Source organism: Colius striatus, chromosome 3 (assembly GCF_028858725.1).
Source record: "Colius striatus isolate bColStr4 chromosome 3, bColStr4.1.hap1, whole genome shotgun sequence".
Taxonomy (NCBI): Eukaryota; Metazoa; Chordata; class Aves; order Coliiformes; family Coliidae; genus Colius; species Colius striatus.
The window spans coordinates 96,283,582-96,304,844 of NC_084761.1; the positions used below are offsets into that span (position 1 = coordinate 96,283,582).

General features: G+C 39.5%; 1 protein-coding gene and 1 long non-coding RNA gene across 2 annotated transcripts in view; one reads left to right on the top strand and one right to left on the bottom strand.

The window, feature by feature from the left end:
* CTNNA2 (catenin alpha 2) overlaps window positions 1-12,618 on the bottom strand; it is a 524,185-nt gene extending 511,567 nt beyond the window's left edge. The window contains exon 1 of the mRNA XM_061992337.1: window positions 12,571-12,618. The gene's annotated coding sequence lies outside the window, so the exon portion shown is untranslated. The remainder of the gene's footprint in view (window positions 1-12,570) is intronic.
* Window positions 12,619-12,905: 287 nt separating this feature from the next.
* Window positions 12,906-21,044, top strand: LOC133625091 (uncharacterized). The gene is made up of 3 exons (XR_009818378.1): window positions 12,906-12,977; window positions 13,823-13,929; window positions 20,916-21,044. It is a non-coding gene; the product is annotated as an uncharacterized LOC133625091 (long non-coding RNA).
* Window positions 21,045-21,263: the final 219 nt, after the last annotated feature.

The window sequence follows — 21,263 nt, forward strand, 5'->3', positions numbered from 1 at the left end:
TATATAGGCATACACTTTTAAGACTGAAGTTTGGACTAAAGTTTAGGACTGACAATAGACGAATACTTTCTTTACAGAAGTAAAATGAAGTGGGGTTCTTTTGTTTTGTTTTGCACATTCAAAGGAGAGGACTTTGATGAATATGGCTTAAGAGAATTCCACTTTCTGTAGTGGTGATTAAATATGTGCAAGGACTGCACATGCTAGTATCAATATTGTGATAGAAGAAATCTAAGTGATTAGAAACCTTGCTCAAATTTATCTGTTTTATTTAATGGAAAGAAAAAATGGAAACACAATACTTGTTCTTCAGATACCACAATTCCCTTGGAGATACCAATAATGAAACCTTTCCAAGATACTGACTATGATCACCATCCTTGACATACCTTAGAATCATAGAATCAGAGAATGGTAGGAGTTGGAAGGGACTTTTAGAGATACCAAGTTCAATGGACATTTATAGATCATATAGTTCAATCCCCCAGCCCAAGTAGGTCCACCCAAATCAGGTAACACAGGAATGTGTGCAGGCAGGTTTTGAAGACCTCCAGAGAAGAAGCCTCCACAACCTCCCTGGGCAGCCTGGGCCAGGGCTCCCTCAACACTGAAAAAGTTTTTCCTTATGTTTAAATGGAACTTTTTTGTTTCAGCTTCTTTCCATTATAACTTGCCCGTCACCAGGTACAACAGAAAAAAAGGATGCTCCAGCCTCCTGGCATCCACCATTTAGATACTGATGATATTGCATCTCACTTTCTAGTATTTTCTATGGTAGTCTCTGTAATTAAAACACAGATCCACAACAAGTTTAGATCCTTCATACAGCATATTCCACATACAAGATATAATTATGTGTATTATAGGTGTATGTAAGATAACAGACATAGTTCTCCCTATTTCCACTTATCAGAGGGACCTCTGAAATGTCAGTACTCTCATCAACTTTCATAATTATTTCATGCACTTTGCCATGGCAAAGACTAACCAAGAATTGTGATTCTTTCTATGAGTCCCTTCCACCCAACTTAGCACCATTTGAGAGAAACATAATGAAACTCATCAAGTAAATGAATGCTCTGATTTTTGAGGGCTTTTTTTGTCACTTAGATGAGCTATAACCCAGGACATTGTACAGGTGCAAGATATCAGCGACAGATACAATGGAGGACCTGTATGAAACCCATGACCTAACTGAAGAGCAAGCTGAATACTGTAAGGTGTCTACCATGGTGTGCCATGAGCTCATGTGTAAATGACCGAGTCCATCTGTAACATTTCATTCAACTGGTCCAACATGACAGAACAAATTTCTCACTTCAAAGGAAAAGCCATCTTTAGATCACAACAGGGACAAGAAATAACTTATGAAAACAAAAGTCTGAGCAGTGTGTGTTGTATATTCACAGCAGTTGAGAAACCAGATGCAAAGATGATGTACTGGATGCTTACTGTTACTTTTTTCTTTTTGCTAAAAAAAATACTGCTCGCATTTGCCTTCTAAAGCATGTAACAGAATTAATAGTCACAACAGCTCTAAAAGGTAAGCATTTGATAAACATTTGAATTTCCCAGAGATTTAAGCAACTTGTTATGTATCATTGTAATACCACACAGGACTGGCTCCTGCTACAGTTCAAAGACAGAGACACAATCCACAGCCATCAGTAAGCCAGCTCCAGAAGGGCTGAGTAAGAGCTTTGCAACATTAATGAAAAATCTGTAATTAATTTTAAAGGATCAAGGATTTAATCTTCCTTAATCTAAATGTCCAAACCAGTCTCTTAGCTAAGATACCCGGAAAACCAGACAATGTTGGAAGAGGGCCCCAGTAAAACAGATCTTTCTACTTGGTTATTGTGAAGTGCTTCTCACGGTTTGCACATTTCTTGAGATTGGAGAAACGTATTTCAGACTGCAGGAACTTAATTTACTACAAAAGAATATACAGTGCTCTGTGTGTGTGTGTGTGAACACACTTTCCTCTTATTTAAAAGGGCTTTAAGTACTTGAAGCTGTTGGAAGTCTCTCTGCAACATACATTTAGCATGGCAGCTCTGCTTTGCCTGTATTTCCCATGTTGCAGCTGTAGTGGTCAAGAGGTGACTTCAATTCTAAACATTACTTAATCATTTCTACTTAAAGTTGGGTTGAAATCATTTTAAAAAATACATTTTTAAAAGAGTGATTTCAAAATTCTTTCCTCAGTTACATGATCTTGGATTCACCACAGTGAAAAAGAAATTTCTTAATGAAGAACATGAACGAAAGAGAAAAGCCAAATCAGTACACCCAAGAGCTGAGCAAGGTCACTCCCATGTCCACCCATGTCCTAATCCTTACAGAGTCCATCTTGCCCCTGCTCTGTTTCAAGAGATGCTTCATTACCATGGATTATCTCCCAAGGGTTGAACAGGAAAGGCTTTAAACCATCATAAATCCTGAAATCTCTTTTGGGGTACAACAAATCCTTCTGGATATCATGTCAACAGAATGGACCACCTCCAACAGACTTATGGTGTAGAGAGAGCAAAAAGTAAGAGATCCCAATTTTTACATCATTATGGAAAATATTTTAAAAGATCAATAGTGATCTCTCGTGTTTCCTCTTCCTCTTGACTGATCTTTTTATGGAAAAACAGGCAAGAAGCTACTCTTAGGCTATATAATTTCATTTTGCTTTTTTTGGCAGACTGTCAACCACCCTGCAAAAATAAACTCATTAAGTTGACAGAAGACCTGTACACGCACGTTGTCAGAGCATCTCAGCATCAACCTCATGTACCCAAAAGCCATGAAACAAAGTAAAGTTAAAATAACTCCACCCTTAGGATGCAACCAAGTTTGGGAGGATCTGTCAGTCCAAAGTTAAATCTCTTGCAGCATCTGAGCTAAAGGCTACAACTTCAGCACCTATCAAGCCCAAATAGTCTAAAACCAGTAGCAAACAAGGAGAACACAGTGTGGAGGCTCAAAGAAGCATTTGTGTCATCATTACAGCTCTCAACCTAATTTTGTTTGCAAGTCTGCTATTTTTACATCCAAATCACACTGGTTTTCATGTGTTGAATCTGTCCATCTATGATTTCTCTTCTGCTGTCACCAAATTTGTAGCTTGCTGAATGGATACCCAGCTTAAGGCTCGGATGAAAGGCAGTAATCAAGGACACTTCTACTTAAAAACAAGGGGAAAAAAAGGTCACCATGGCTACTACAGCCACACAGCTTTCTCAGCTACTTCAAGACAGTAATTCTGAAGGCTCTTGGGCTATGTATGCATAAAATGTATGTTTCCATATTACTCTGTCGTGTCAATTAGTTCATGCTGCAGCGTTTGAGATCACCGGGGAGCATACAACACCTCTCACTAGCATTTCAAGAAGACTTGATGAGAAGCAAGGTGATGGTTTCTCTGATCACATTTGAGAAATTACAATTAAATATATCCAATATAATTAAAAATATATATATATAATGCTATTTGTTACCTTGACAACTGAAGGTAAATATTGTACATAGATACCTCATGTATTTTCTGGTTCTTAGGCTGAATTTGTAAACAAAATTACTATTGGTAGCAAATACAAAATTATAACAAGGCAAGACAAAAGGTATTCATAAGGCTGTAGAAAACTGTTAAGGAAATGAACTTTTTTAGAAGGTGAGGAAAACATGCAAGGGAATAACTAGGTGATCCTGCTCAAGCAGGGGAGTTGGACTTGATGATCTTTCAAGGTGCCTTCCAACCCTTAAGATTCTATGATTCTGTGATATTTCACAGAAACAGTCCTGCTCAGGGCTCACATCCCAGCTGCCTTTTAGAAAACACCTGTACAGTTCCCTTACTCTGACCTACACTGACCCATACTGGGAATATTTCCCTGTAACTTTCTTCATAGATGCAAGTCACAGAATCATAGCATGGTTTGGTTTTAAGTACCTTAAAAATAATTTTGTTCTAACCCTCTGCCATGACAGGGACACCTTCCAGCAGCCCAGGTTGCTCCAAGCCCTATCCAACCTGCCCTTGAACACTTCCATGGATGGGGTAGCCACAGCCACAGCCTCTCTGGGCAACCTGTGCCTCACCACCGTCACGGGGAAGAGCTTCTACTTAATATCTCATCAAAATCCACTGTCCTTCAGTTTAAAGCCATCACCCCTTGTCCTATCGCTTTTTACTGTGTAAGTGAAGATTAAAGCAAGCAGGGATTCAGTATGTTGGCTGTCTTAGCCATGCACTGAATTCTCTTGTTCTTTATGCTCTTGTTCTTGCTACATATCAGATGTGACCCAGAAACAATATTTACCAAGTTCAAACACCCAAAACATTTTGTCAGATGAATGAAATACATTTGAATTTTACAGAAAGCATGGGCAGCCCACCCAAGTACAAGTGACACTTTTGCTTATTGCTGAGGCCTCTGAGTGCTCCCAACCAACTAGAGTATTTGTTTGAATATATTTATTCATATTCTATCCCTACACAGCCTCATCTTCTTTCACTCATGGACTTCCTGACAATTTCTTTTTCTTAGAAGTATTTCTGTGTGGCAGCTAAGCACTGCAAATGTAGATTACAGAGATAATAGATATGTTTAAAATTAGACTAAGCAGCTGTAATTCTGAATTTGCATTTCTGACTTGATTATAGTAAGCACTCAAGACTATTGGTATAAGAAGTAGAAACGAGTTCACATGCTACAATAAAAATACATTAATCACTCTCACTTTGACCCCCATAAAAAAACCCACCAAATCAAAAACAAAAGTTAGTAACAAATGGCAGTTGTTTCCTTCTAACTGGTGACAAATGACAGTTGTTTCTTTGCACTTCTGTAACTTCATTTTAAATTTCACTTGTGAACTTTAATTGCAAGGCCTAAATTCAACAGTTTTTCTCTGTTTTACAAGTGGAATAACTACTACCCTGCTTTAATCTGATAAATTATTTCAAACAGGACTGTTAATATTGATTAAGATTAAACTATTACACATCAACAACAGGAAAAGTAAATGACAAGTGTTTAAAGACAAGCTTGTCTATGTGTAAGCATCCTAGAAGATGGAGGTATTTTTTTAATCATCATCTCTACAAAAGCAGAAGAGATACTTTGAACATGCATTCTTCCTAGTCTGGATGTTTATCATTTGTAATTTTATTTATCTGCTTACACCTTTCCTTGAAAGGCTGCACAGTCTTTTCCTATCTGAACAATCAACATTTATAACCATTGGGTAACCATTTATGAAGACTTTTGGTAAATTTTCAATCAAAATCAAGCACAAATGATGTGATTTATTCTACTGAAACTTTTAAAAATTGTGTCAGAATGTTATGAAGTTATGAAAACTGAAATAACCATTTTTACCATGATTTTTTTAAAGAGCTGCAGAAAAAAAAACCAAAAAGGAATTGGTTTCAATGTTCAAAGATTCTCAATAAACATGGTAGCATATATTAAAGCAACTGCAGTTTTTGCTTCCAGGAATTTAAGCATGAGACCTAGTCACCTTAACAGGAAATAGATATTATGCTACTTTGATCTAAGGAAATAATCAGTTGTTCTAGAGTACAACTTTAGCCATAAACCAAATTTCACCTCCATGCATTAGCCCCATCTTGCTTACAGACGTAATATTGCATCCAGTGGGGGAAAGGTAATGGTTCAGATACCAACTCTCCTGAAGAATTAACTATGAGTCCTTATCACAGCAGATCATATTTTCTATCAGAGACTATTCAATAAGATAATGGGAAGATAATATTTAATGGCAGAGGACATCACCTTTGTTCTCTATTTATATTCATTAACCTCATTATTGTCTATTTACTTATACTCATTTATTTATTTACAACAATCTTTAAACTGCATGAAGTTACAGAACATCATCCTGAGAGCTATCCAAAAGACATGGAAATGAACTACTGAGGGATATGGTTTGGTTTAGTTTAGTTTAGTGATGGGCTTGGCAGCGTGGGCTAGTTGGTTGGACTAGATCTTAAAGATCTTTTCCAACCATAATGATTCTATCTTCTTCTATCTATTCTTCTTCTAAAGAAGACATCCTACTAGACCAAAGAGCAAAAACCAAAATTACTTTCCAGAGGCAGTGAGGGAGCAAAATAAAATCTTATCAGATAAATACATCTGTCTCTGATTATTTGAGCAAAGTCAAACTGCAAATATTTTGATGCCACTTTCCAAGAGGGTTTATTCATGCTTGTTAACATAGTTCCTTTGGAAAGGACACAGCTATTGCTACTAATATTATGGTACTACAATAGAAATAAAACCAGTGCTTACTACAATTTTGTTGTAATGTTTTACTCAAAATAAAAATCTAACTTGAAAGTTAAACCTTTAGGAAGAGGCCTTGGAGTTTCATTTGATGTTTGAAAAGATTTAGAGAATTTATAAAAGCACCACACAGAGTGGACACAGTTTCTGCATTTAAAATATAAGGAATATTTCCAATTGATCCATTTCTTATGAGAACTGAGAGAATTAGCTGTGTCCCTGCTGTGCTGAATGCACTTTGATGGAGAATTTCCATAAAGACAGAATATAGACAGGTGGCTTTTAATACAGTATTGAAAATTAAAGTTGATTAGTTGTAGAAAAGGACAAAATAATTAATTTATTTATAAGGAGTCTTAGATAACTTAAAAGGTTAAGTGTCATTTGCAGAAGTCAACTGGGAGCCTAGCCTGAACATCCACTTCTACTTTCTGGTTATCAAAGTGTACTCAGAATTTAAGTTCCACTTATATTCATATTGTCCTTTTCTTTGAAGCTCTGTATTTTAAAAAACAGTTACATGTTACATGATGCTTAAAGTAGACAAAGATATTAGAACAAAAGTACACAGGAGAGAGAAACATCACATCATAATTGTTATAAGACCACTAATAACAACATACTGAAATATCTATTAAAATCATTTTTAAAGACTCTAAACACAGAGATTCTTTCGTATAAGTGCATTATCTACTATTATTCTTACCTCTCAGATTAGAACCCTGTGAGACGTTCTCACTGTTACAGGATTCAACTTCACTAAACTGAATAATTCAGGTTACTTAAGAAGCCTGAAAACTTGAGCAGTCTCTGCAGCAACGCTGAAAATGTTTCTCCACTGTTCTCAATACTAGAATACTAATGCAAGAGGTGATGTGACTGAAGAGTGAAGCTAGCCAAATATATTCCAAAGGGAAAAAAAACCCCAACTTGCTTTCAGAAATGCTGATTCAGCACTGCAAAAGTACTTCAAAGAAAGGTGTGCTTTGTCAACACATTTGTTGAAAAACTATTGAAAAGCTTTCCTCCTTCCTACCTATGAAGTCTAAATGCTTTGTCTAATGATAGCATATGAAATTGGAAACAACATATACATAACATACACATATATATATATATGGGAGGGTTGGTGGGGGGTGGTAATTTTGCTACTTGGGAAAGTAATTTTCATTTTGCTGGAAAATTAAGTTTAAAATTGCAGTCTACACTTGTTTATTCCAAACCAAAGAAAACACAATTCCAAAGTATGAGGAATATGAAAATCCTGACCTTTGAACAACCGTACTGGTGATGGTCACAATTTTATTTCCCAGAGCAGCTGATCTTTTGTTAGGTAAATGTGACTTCAACCTATCTTAATGACTGAAAACTTTCAGGAACACCTTCTTGTATACAACCACTGTTTGGAACAAAATATCTTAGTGCTCTCTCAAAGGTCCATGTACGATACTGCAGAAATCATTTAGAAAACTGAGATGTAGAGCTGTTATCCAGAAATCTGAGACAAAATTCATTCACACCCGTAGAGTGCTGAATCTGCCCAACTGAAGTCTCAATACAACAGTGTTATCACTCTCAGAGAAATGTTTAGCTGTATTATGAATTCCCATAAGACAGTACAAAGCTGAAATACAAGAATAACTTAGTTATTAACCCATTATTTTAATACACCAAAACCTGGTTTGTTTTTTGTTATCATGTCTTCAGCTTACTTGTCTTAAACCCTTTTGTCTCTTTTGCATTAAAATATCAACACAATTCTTTTCCAACAGCTTTCAAGCCATGCTAGACTAGTTTGATCACTGTCAGGTTCGTGGTGTTGTTGATACAGCTGGAGGACCTTACCCATCAGTAGCGAAGCTCCACAAAGGAACTAGAGTCTCGACCACTTCAGCTTCCTGCAGAACCCTGCTGTGTTGGAAGCTGTGCTTTGAGAAAGCTCTTCTGGTCAACTGATGCACTTCATTGTTTATCTAATTCCTCAAGAAAGTTATCCTAACAAATGTTATGTTTATATAAAATAAACAAATTTATTTTAGGCAGGAAGCAGCTCTCAGCTAGCCTCTAAAATACCACTTTATTTTTTGTCACTTTCTTCTTCCTCCCCAATTCTTAACTCAAATTAGCTTTTGGAGAACAGACCTGAGCCACAAAAACTCCAATCAAGTTATGAACTAATATGCTACTGTAATTAATGATTAGGCTAGTGTTGTCTTTATTTCTTTATTCCTGCCTTTCCTATTTCCAACTATATGTTGTATTATTTATGGCTGTACACTTGGTCTTCATATTTCCAATACCATTTGGTATTACATCTAAAAATCAAATTATATCCTGTGCTTTGTATTGCCCATGAAGGCGGCATGGAGCAAATAAATCAAGAGCTTAGCTTGCTTTAGCCAAGGCTTGAAACACACTATGTTATATGCAAAACCTTATTCTGCTCCAAAATGTAATAAGTTCTATGGCTATGTCACTGTACAAAGAAAAACACATAGAATCTCACACTCGTGTGTTCAGACAGCATGCAATACCTAGAAGGCATTGTCATAACTGCTACAATTTGGCAACAAAACACATTTCAATAAATACCACTATTAGGAGTAAAAAGCCATACATAACAAGTCGTATTAAGGGATAACAAATTCCCTACCTTCTGAAACAATAGGTGAAAAGCAATATTAGGTGAGGATAAAGGCATTTCTTAGCAACACAAAAAAAAACATGGAGTGGAGGGGATTTGTAAGACGAAATCTTAGCCCTCACAGAGGTGTGCTACTGAGCAGAGACTCTGATCTACAGTAATAGTGCCAGCAGGACCAAAGTCATCATAGGAGATGCTTCTTACAGAAGTGTCCAAGGAGATGGTTATCCCACCAACATGAATTTTTAGCAATCCTGAAAATAGCAGGGAAAGTCTGACTGAATGCTCTTGTTACAAGCGTACTCTAAAAGAGCAAGTGAGGCAAGTGAGTGTGTTTATAGCTCTAGGAAGGTTACAAGGATGGCAGGAAAAATTATATGAGATTAAACTGATACATCAGAGCTATTTAACAAATAACATGAGGTAACATTAATGAAAATTGACCTTCTTAAATGAATCTGGATTTATTCTTTGATATAGCTGATAATTCCAATTGGTAAAAATATCTGTTTACATGTAAAACCTTGTATGGCACTTGGTATAATATTCTATGACAGCCTGACAACAAAACAGCACCAATTAAACAGGGGAAGAATTGCATGACATCTTAAAAAGAGAGAAAAAAAACAGAGCTTTCAACAAGAACACATCACAACATAACTCAGATTAACATTGAGTTCCCCAAAGGTGGAGCCACTATCACAAAACACTTTTTCAATTATTCTTAAGCATACATGACCAATTATAACAAAATCTGCATGAGTTATAACTTGATCAAATGCCATACAACTGAGATAAATCAGTTATAAAAAGTGGTCAGGGGTGTTTGGTATTTTCAACTTACCCTAGAAACAAAACATTCTTTACAAAAGCCATGTACAGAGTTCTAAAGCTACAATAAGAAGCACATGCTAGAACAATTAACTCTTGTTGAAAGGAATAGTCCTGCAAAGGCTTTGCCACAGCAAAGTGGCCCCTTGTGACAAGGAGATCAAAATGCAGTGCTGCAGATGAAGGGTTAATATGTAAATATGATGTATAAACAGAAGAGTAACACTGGAGAGGTCATACTTAAACCCACAGAACATGCCTGAGACAAGCTATTGGCGTCCTGTATCCAGCTCACGCTTTCACAAAAATGCTGGAAAGGTGGATTTGGAAAATAAAGCCAGAGGAACTGAGTTGTGAGGAAAATGCATGCAGCAACAAATTTAAAGAATTTTAGCTCATTTCTTGTTGGGTTTTTTTTCCTAAATAGAAAAGAAAGGGAACACTAGGATACAGCACATAAATACCCCCATGGTAAGAAAATACTTTGAGTTCTTTAGCATAGTGGAGGAAGACACATCAGTAACCAGTAACTGGAATCTGAAGCCAAGGAACTTAATAAACAGCAGATTCTCCACTTCTTACTGTCTTCTGATCAAAACTCACTTTTTTTTCTGAAAAATATGTTTCAGTCAAATGCAAGTTACTGCACTCAAAAGTAACTGGATAAAATCCAACTGACCATAGCAGACAAGGGGTCAGAGCAGATCTAATTGCTTCCTTTGGCTTTAAAGTCTCAGTCTATGATTACACTTGGTTTTGAGTGGTTCAAAGGCATTTCAGTAGTAATATACATGGTCAGCATTAAATATTAAATAAGGAGCTTTCAAAAATCTGCATAAATTAGGGTTGCATTTCCATGTAAGGGCTCAAGTTACACTGGAGCTTTCCTGTTGAGGCTTTTGTCAACAGCTGTAATTCCATTAATGGGCTCTATCTCATACACAGCTGAGGTGGTATTTCTGTAAACAATGATTTACACACTTGAGTACAAAAAGTTTATCCTTCACGACAGTACTTTTTCTCCTCTAGAATGAATTCTGTTTGACCTGGAGCATAAAAAGCCTGATACAATACATAATATCAATCATGGACTCTACAGGTAAAAAGGACAACCAGCAGCATTGTAATAGCCACAACACCAGTAAGATCTGTTGTTCGCATCAGCAACATCACTTGTGACTACCCCTATTTATGTTATTTATTTATTTTGTACTCCAAAACACACAGAATTTGCTGCAACCTCGACAACTTGATAGTATTCACGTTTCTGAGGGCATACATGCCAAAATAATGTATAACGTGTGTTTTAATACAATTCAGGCTGATAGTTTTGCTTCAGTATGGGCTGCTGTGGAAACTACAGATTTCCGAAATAACAGGAGTTTTGAAACACATCTATCCTGAAGAAGTATAAACAAACTTCAGCAAACAGAAGCTTAAAAAGGCTGAAATTGACCGAAGCATGCTAACAATCAAATAAATGTTCTGCCACTGCACAAGTGATGATGAGGGAAGTGCAACCACCAACAGACCATTTCAACTGACAGTATCACCTTAGAAAGAAAATAGGCATCACACACAACCAGCAAGGCACAAGGGAGTGCCTCCCCCCCTCCAATCTACAGAGAAGCAGGTGCATGCTATCTACTCCTCGTTGTAAACACATAAAGTTACTTTTCAAAATCCTTGGCATACTGATGCTCCCCTAAGCACACGCATCCACAACACCAACTCCCAAACGACAACTAAGTCTCACAGCAGTGACGATGCTCCCCACCACCACCACCTCTGAGCAAAAACTTCTTCCACTCCAGAAGCCATGCAATGAGACAGTTTGGCCACCGCCTTTCAGCCAACATCCATGCAGCTTTTCACCATCCCCAGCACGCTCCACCTAAACATCATCTTTTAAACTTTCACTCTGCCACCGGAGTAAATCCTTTTAACGGGAGCTGGCACCTTTCAAGCTGGATTCAGGATGGGATAAGAAGTGGCTGGATTGAAAGCGCTCAGACTCATGCATGGAGAGGCCTAGAGAGAAGGGATCGAGGGAGCTGCTTTCCGCCGGCACCCACCGCCCCCTCCCCACCGCACAGCACTGCTCCCCGCGCCCCTTCCCCGTCAGCTCCCGGCTGAGACAATCAGAGCAGCAGCAACTGTAAATTACGGAGACACACAGTGGATGGATAAAAGGGAGGAAGAAACCTCTGATGCCTGCAGAAAGGAACATATCTTTAAAAAAGGACTTAAAATAATACAAAGCTACGTTTCACCTCGAAGGGATGTTAGGTAATTAGAAGAATAAGTGAACCAACACACCTTTCACCCTTTCTTTTCTTCCCTAAATATAATCCCCCTCTTCTCACAATACACACACAACAAAATGACCATTAATTCAAATCTATTCTTTAAAGAAGGGAGGATTATCTCTGTGACCAACTCTGTTTCTTTCTCCCTCTTTCACTGGGTGAGAATAAAAATCGCATTTTAAAAAAAGGCAAAGGAGAAAAAAAAAAAAAAAAAGAAGGCATGATCTTTATTTCTGGTGGTTGTGAAATGTGGGCATGGGGAAAAGGAGTCTGGGGGATGGGGAGGAGTGGAGAAAGGTGCCTAAGGAGAGAAGAAAGGAAAGGAGGACCAGGAAGCGCAAGGAATGATGAGGGGAAGACGAGATAAGAGGGAAGGAGGACAAGGAAAGAAGGATGAAAGGAAGGAGCTGAGAGGGGGTAGGGAAAGGATGAAAGGGAGGAAGGGATGAGGGGAAGAAAGGAGGATGCTTTGCCCTGGCCTCACCTCAGCTCGGTGGGTGTGGGTGGGAGAATCTCTCGTCGTCGCCGCCGCCGCCTCCTCCGCCTCCTCCTCCCCAGCAGCAGCGGTTACTGACGGGCTGGGTGTGCGGCGCGGCTCCCTCGCACAGCGCCCGGCCCCCGCCTCCCGCCCTCGCTGCCCGCCTGCCCGCTGCCGGCCCGAGCCGCGCTCGCTCGGCTGTGAGAGGACCCTGGAGCTGCCGCCGCGGCCGCCGGCCTCCCCGCGGCAGCCACTAGGGGAGGAGGCAGCGCGCCTGCGCCGCCGCCGCCGCTGGGCGCGGGGAGCTGCCCGCCGAGGGGGTGACGGGGTGGGGGGAGGCCTGGCCGCCGCTGCTCGTCCCGGCTCAGCGGGGCTCCAGGCCGGCTTCGGGCCGCCTCAAGTGCGCAGTTGCTGTGAGTATGGAAACGGCGTTACCAAGCGGCCGGCGGAGGGAGGGAGGGAGGGAGGGAGGGAGAGAGAGAGAGGGGGCGGTGCGGCGTAGGAGGCATGGGGCTGGGGGTGCGAAGGGAGGGGAGCGAGGCTTGCGGGAGGCAGCCAGGGGGCCGGGAGGAAGGAGGGAGTGAGGAGTGCCGGCTGCCGTGTGGGCCGTGAGAGGGCTCGGGGAGAGACCCGGGATGGCCGGGCGCAGCTGCGGCAGGTGAAGAGCCGAGGTGAAGGTGAAGCTGCTGTGGGGCCCGGCGGCGACGAGGCGAGTAACCAGGCTGCGCTGGCCCCGAAAGCGGCACGGCGACGGGGCGAGGTGCGGTTCGGTGGCTATGGCGTGTCCATCTTGTATGGGTCCATCGCTATAACGCAGAAAAGGCCGAGGGACAGTTGCAGAAAGGCTGTGCCCGGCACCGGAGTCTTGGCAAGCGCAACCTGGCCGCCGAGGGACAGCGCTAGAAGCCGTGACAGGAGGGACAGAGGAACAAAGAGCTGGGAGGCTGTCTATGTGGATTTATGCGCGTAACGATCTCTTGTGCTGCTTCAGATACTACGCTGAGGGAAGATAACTGTTCCGTGAGCGCACTATTAGGACTGATTGCAAGAACTTCTTTTCTCCTCTTAAGCTATGAAAACTTTGCTTACGGTTTCTCGTTTCTTGTCTCTTGTACAGCCCTACATTCTCTGCACCAAATGTCAGGTTTTGTCCCTCTCTGCAAAAAACTCTGCACTTTCCTTTTTTTCTATTACTTAACTTGGATCGTTAATCTTACCAAGCTTACAGGTTTTCTCTCTTTTTTTTGCTCCTCTGCAGCACCTTCTGCTGCTGTTTCTTTTGTGTGGAACATGCAGCTACCATCCTGCTCCAAAATTGCTGAGCCTGAAGTCCCACAAGCCCCAGTGATGGAGGATCCCTATGGAGTAGGTGTCGCCGAAGGGACTCTGCCGTTTTAAGGCAGTGTGAATCCCACTGACGTGCTGTTGTTCCACGCATCCTTTGCACTTCTTGTGGCATCCATCTGCTTCCCCAGCTTCTACATAAACTCACAGGCAACAAGAAGGGGAGGGAGATGGATGCTTCCACACTTTTACCTTTTTGTGCCTGTTTTAGTCTTAAACTTGGCAAAACAATTTCTCCACCTCAGCCTGTAAGGGAATAATGTTAGTAGTACAAGTATGTCTTAGGCCTTAAGTAGAGTCAGTAGTTGCCAGACTTTTTCTTCTGTCTTCCCCAGCCCAAGAAAAATATAATCAGGATCTATAGTCATTTCTACAATGAATAAACAATAAAGGCAGACGGATTGGAACCTTCATTCACTCTATCAAGGCACAACAACAGAATGCAGGGAAGAGTTTGAAGCAGGAAAAACAATTTTTTGGGCAAGAACTCATTTTAATATGAATGTAAATGTGATCAGATTTATCATACTTGGTACATACTTGATGCTACTGGGGAATAGATGTATGTAGTCACAATCAGTAGTATACAGAAATACTTTGAATTATTTTAACCTTACAGTATCATTTGGGACTGTAACATGACCTATTCTGTGTGTGTAAACAGAGATCATGCTTGGCTGGCCTGCCCTTTATGATGATGTGTAAATTACTGCTGTAAGGCAAGCTAAGCATTTAGTTTGTGTCTTTATTGGGCTTTCAGGTTGTATCAAATGACTTTTCTAAGTACTGGTATTATCTTTACCATCCTGTTGAATGGAGCCATGTGAAGTGAGGAAACCTTTACCTACAGACCTTGTTTCTTGCCTTCATTTCTGTAGTTCACATCTTCTGGGTTGCTGGTTCTTCTAGGAGAGTGCAATACCTGGCTAGTCTATTGTGAATACTAATGGAAAGATGCAAAGTTCCCCCAAAAAACATAGTAGATTACCTGCTCCTTTGTCACAGTGCATTACATCACTAATTGAATGTCAGCTAAATGTTTCTCCAGGCATTTGACCAAAATGTGCGTGAGCTATAGTGTACATCTAAGAACAACAAATAGTAAATAAGCATGATCATGAAAAGTGACGTTTCTTCCCTTTACCAGTAACTGATCTGCAAATACATCTCTTGCAAATTCAAACCAAAGGACTAACTCAAATATCTGTGCATGTTTCTGTTTAAAGTGTGTCAATTTAAGAAGCAAATCAGATTACTTACCTAGTCTAGATTGCTTTTATCTAAGACAGAAGACATGGATTGCTGGACTGTTGCTAAGAAGTCTGACAGAAGGCGATAAAGGAATCATGAAGTCTGTAAAAGCTGTATGAACTTAATTTTTGCATGGTCCTGAAAGAAGGCTCTGTCCAGTCTTTAGACACTTCTTTCCTGTAGGTTATCAACCAATTTTTGCAGCTACCTTTATTTTTTTATCACTGTTGACTGTCTCAGAGAAAAGGAAGAAAACAGAATTTATTACCACTGTTTACTAAAAACTGAGATAAGCTGCTAAGCTGCTCTGTAAATGAACATAGCTCTCACCAGCCAAGGGAGGCCAACTGACAGCTCCTAACAAATGCTTGCAACTGCCATGGGATCTCCCACTGCCACCGTTCACCTATGTATAGAAAAAGAGACATCACCAAAGAATCTGAAGTATTGGGCATTTCAGTTAACCAAACAGACTAAAAAGCAATTTTGATGAAGTAAAACAAGCATAGATGCTTTTTGGAAATACATGTTGGGTTTTTTAAGTACTCTACTAACTGTAGAACTGTCAGTCACAATAGAGAAACCAATTCTTAGGCATTTATGTGGAAAATAAGTGATTAGAATAAGAACTACAAGAAAGTACAAAAAGGAGATGCTTTTTGTTTGTTGTTGAGTGTGGACCCTGTTGACCTTTTCATCTTTACCTTTCCTTTAGTTAAGATTTTTGTATTGAGTTCCACAATACATTGTTACTCAAAGGAGTAACTAGTCAGATAAAAGTTACATTCACCTTAGCTTTTGCAGAGAGCAGGTGACGTAGAAAGATGATGTGTAGAACTGGGGGGAGAACATAAACTTGAAGATGTGTAAATTATGCATGAGCAAAAAATCCTGGAAGAGTTCATAGAATCACAGAATGGTAGGGTTGGAAGAGACCTTTAGAAATCGTGCGGTTTGACCCCCCTGCAGAAGCAGGTCCCAGCTAAATCAGGTCATACAGGAACGTGTCCAAGCAGGTCTTGAAGACTTCCAAGGAAGGAGCCTCCACACCCTCCCTGGGCAGCCTGTGCCAGGGTTCCCTCACCTGAACAATAAAATATTTTTTTCTTATGTTTAAATGGAGCTTTTTGTGATCCAGGTTCATCCCATTACCCCTTATCCTGTTGCTAGATACAATAGAAAAAAATGGATGCTCCAACCTCCTGATACCCACCATTTATATACTTATAAATATTAATGAGATCTCCCCTCAGTCTCCTCTTCTCCAGACTAAACAGCCCCAGGTCTCACAGCCTTTCCTCATCAGGAAGAGTTGTTCTCGAAACAGCATTCCACACCATCATGCCACCATGTGCCAGATAGTTGTGCCCAGTCACCTCATGTAGGTGCAGTGGTCCTTGTACAGATAAAACTCCATCAGGAAATGAGTGGGATGATTATTGAAAGGCATTAATGCAGGACCTAAGTCTGTAGCAGCATGTGATCAAACAGAAGGTTGATGCACAGGAGAAGTCTTGATGTCCTGTGAGCTCTGCAGACAATTTGCATTATTTATGTTGTAGGGACTGCATGACTGAAAGAGCATTTAGATTCTTTAAGTGCAGTACTCTCTGCTGCTCTTAAAGAACTCAAAGCTGTGTAATCCCCGGGATAAAAAGTGAAGGAAATCAAGGGGGTTTTAAGTGTCTCTGCTTAAGGAACTGTATGTGGGCATTTGTAGTTATATGGGGATTTAGAATGTGAACTTCACTTTCCAAATCATCTATTAAATGTTTTTCTACCTTTTTTTTAATTTGCAACATTAGGTAGCAGGTACCTTGACACAATGTAACAATGTACTGGTAATAATTTTGTTCTGCATGCCATTTAGATGTGTAGCAATTAAACCATAGTCTGTTACATATTATTACAATAGCTGTGACATGATATCCAGATTTACTGCATAAAATTTCGTGTTGCTTATGTTCTCTGTCGAATTGTTTTTGGACAATGGGGATAATAATCTGGAATTTTTATCTTGTCCAGCATAGAAAAATAATTTACACTGAGGGTAAATCTAAAATTAATCTCAGCATATTTATAAATGTAGTCACAATATTACATCCTAATGATAATTCCAGACCTTTTCCTTTTTATTTCTTCTTTTTGTCAGCATTGCTACCCATTTATCGTATTTTTCCCCATATTTGTCCTAGCTACTGGTCATTATCTTTTGCTATAATATATTTGCCATGTCATTTAGCTCTTTTTTCTCCATTTTCTTCTGCTTTCCTGTCATCCAAATGCTGCATAATAGCGACTTCTTCAATAAGGCCAACATTTGACATGTTCTCAATCTTAAAATAGGTTACTTCTTGAAGTATTACAAAGTATGTTTTTATCTTTACATCTAGCAAAGTACCACAGCAGGAATTATCTCCCTTAGCCCAGCATGAAGTCTCAGCATTGTGTCTGCATACACAAAAAAACACCAAACCTCCACACCTTTTGCTCATTTTTTCTCTTGTAGAATTTTCTTCTACATGAAGAGAGATTATTGCTAGAAACAGTCTTGATTGTTTGCTTCAAGAACATTAAGTTTTTTGAGTTCTATTTCTTCTGTTATTGTCTCAATACATCTTTGTGTCTAGATAGACTTTGTTTCTTTCACCACCTAATCCTGAAACCCCTGTTCCTGATTGGACACCATTTGTGCTTCATGGAAAAAGACAATTTCTCAGAACAGGAAAGCTAAGACTAGCAGGGTTGTTGTTTTTTTTTAACTGGAAATAATCAGTTAAATAATATCTAAGTGAGAAATTGAAGAGGATCTGTATCTGTTAGGCAACTCAAGCAGACTTTGAAATCTGCAAGTAGAACTTCGAATGCTTTAAGCTTCTTTTAGACTCAGTTCTCTTTACAGACACACCAACTAACAGGTTGTTTCTTTAGATAGTTTCCTGCCTGTGCTGAAGGGAGATTGTCAGCATCTCTGAAAGGTATTTCAGTGCCTTGTATTAATAAGACATTACCTTTCAGACTTGATTGTCTTGAGTGCACATGAATATACAGGGATTGCCTTAAGACATTCACCATCCCTGAGCACATTTGGGTACCTTTTGGGTAGGTATTTTGGAGACTTATGTTTTGGTTTAGGTGTGTCAGTTTACTTGAGCATTGGCTTGCAAATATTTCTTGCTTCTCCTCTGCACTGAGACACTTCTGTGCTTGATATTAGCATGAGCAGCACAGTAAGCAACAGTAAAGCCTCCACACCCTGCAGGTCATTTAAATTGGCTGTTGGATCAAGAGTCACTTGCAAGGTGGGTTCTGACACCAAGACTCCCCTGCCTGCCATGCCCTCTGCCACCCCTTTTGACTGTTTTCAGTGGCTCAGAAGAATCTGCCAGTGAAAGCACCCAGGGACTTACCCTGACTTGTACCTCTGAAGTAACCAGAAGGCAAGTAGCAGATGCAGTTTATTTGGAAACAAAGAACCACATGGAGTATGTCTATCCACTTTTTTTTTTTAATTATTCTGGAAAGGATGGGGTAACTGCCTTCACTTCTGTCAGAAGGGTGGCTTTAAGATTCAAAAGAAACTCAATACAGACATGTGCCCTTTGCTGGTTTTGGGCTAGCATTAAATAGATTAATGACCACCGTAGCAGACTATTATGAGGCCTTTTCCTTAAATGGTTACTTCTCTAAACCAGTGAAGTAGATTTTAAGTTTTGCTGAAATTTTTTTCTGAACTTTGATACAACCTTTTAGCAGGGCAGAGGGGTGCATGGAGGTCTTCAGTTGCAAGAAGGATAATGTGTGATAGAATTATTGCTCCTCCATATTTTGAAGGGAAAGGTAGAGAATGAAGGGTTTTGAAATCTTACATACGTGCAGTGAATGTGCTATAAATTTGGAGTTATTCAATTCAAGTGCCATAAAATCTCTCTCATTTATAAAATGAATCGTTTTCTATCTGGATGTCAACTAGGGAAAAGATTGAGACTCAGGAAGATGTTACTTCTCATCCTCAAGCCTCCTTAAATAACTGACTTGACCTCTTTAAAGCTGCCTCAGTTTCTCTACATCTAAGTGATGTTAATTATACTATTTAAAAAAAAAAGTCTTTCCATACAGCTCTTCTATGTCCTATAAAAACCTTGATCAGAAAAGTAGCTCTTAAGCAGACAGTGCTGCTTCTCATGTTGACCACCACCTTCTAGCTGTTTCCCATCTGTTGTTTGTAAACACCTCGTGTCTTGTTCTGATGATGTTTTAAGCTTCTTGGAAAATGAACTATCATTTTCTTATGTTTGCACACTGCATCAAAATGACAAGAAATCTGTCCATGACTGTGAATCCTACACAATACCAGAGTATATTTTTTCTTAATAAAGATCTCAATTACTGAGACTTACCAAAGGCAAACAAGTAAAACTGCAAGCAGCCTTCCAGTCCCTAAAGAGGCTGACCAAAGAAATGAATGTTTTACAAGGTGGTGGCTCCAAACCGAAAGAAAGGAGATTTAGACAAAATGTAAGGAAGAAGGTCTTCCCTGTGAGGGTGGTGAGGCCCTGGCACAGGTTGCCCAGAGAGATTGTGGCTGCTCCATCCCTGCAAGTGTTCAAGAGCAGGTTGGATGGGGCTTGGAGCAACCTGGTCTAGTGGAAGATGTCTCTTTCTATGGCAGGGGCGCTAAAATTACGTGTTCTGTGAGGTCCCTTTTAACTCAGAGTATTATATGATAACCTCTAAAGCAAATTGATTCATATCTACACAGAGAACATTTTCAGGTAGTCTTGTGTATAGAGGAGAAGATGCTGAGACAGAAACCAAAGTGAGCTGGGCTGAGTGTATGAGGGAAGGGACAGGAGGTTATAGAGGAGCTAGGCAGAAGATGAACAGATTAAAAATGGCAGTATTTATTTTTGGCTCATGCCTTTGCAGATCTAGTTGAAGTTTTCTTCTGGAACTGCTCTGTCTGCATAATTCCTTTCTCTTCCTAACCAAAGAAATCTTAGGCATAAGGATTAATTTCCAGATCCTAACAACTGTCACAGAGTAAGAATGACTCTCTTAAGAAGGATTTTCAGTGCTGCTGCCATGGCTCCAAATGCAGATCATTAAATACTCCCCTATTGTAGAAAACAGCCAATGGATTTGCTTCATTTCATGGAAATTACTATCCTTAACCTTCTGCTTTTTCAATTATTACATCCTGTTGTCCTTTCTATACATATGAGGTCAAGTGAAAAGTTTTTTGGTACTTGCTCATCCACATGAAAACTGATGGATTCCTTCACTGAATCATAGGACTTTTCTGCAATATCAATTATGAGTATGAGGCTAAAGTTAGATCCTTTATAAGGCCTGATTATACAAACTCCTGTGTTTATGAGACAAAATGTTACAGGAAGTTTCCATAACTGACATTACATTATGGTAATCTAGGGGTATCTAGCTGTAGAACATTTGGTCTGCAAGAAAAGTAAACTTCATATTAACCTTTCTTGTTTATAACTTCTAGTTTGCACTGCATTAAAGACGCAGTGTACTTAATTGAGTGTTAAAGGGGGAGACTTGTAATATATGACTTGCCAAACATTTTTTATCAGAAGAAATACAATCACTTAAATACATTTTGTATCTTGTGAGCCTAAAGCAGTGGTGAGATAGAGTTAAGATTTGTTTTAGACACAAGAATGTTTAAAGAAATGATCTCCAACGTCTCAAAGTCTGTAAAATTTCTAATTTCTTTTTTTTTCTATTGACAGAAGCCCAAGATGATGCATCATTCCATTAACTTCTGTAGAAATGCACAAAAGACTTTACACTAAAACATGGCCTGAAGAAAGTGAATGAAGTTGTTGGTAGTCTGCATCATAAATTAAAAGACTATGGAAAATTCTGATCTTTTCCTTCAGGCCTTGGTGAATCGTGACAATAACAGAGTTGATTTTTCTAACAGGAACAGCTGTAAGTAAAAAAAAGAGGAGAAAACCAAAACCAAAATGAAGTACCAGAAAGTTGATGACAAGAGCTACGTGTCCAGTCTGTTGGAATCTAAAATGTTCTTGCATAGTAATGGACCTTTTTACCTAATTTACAGAGCCCTTCTTGTT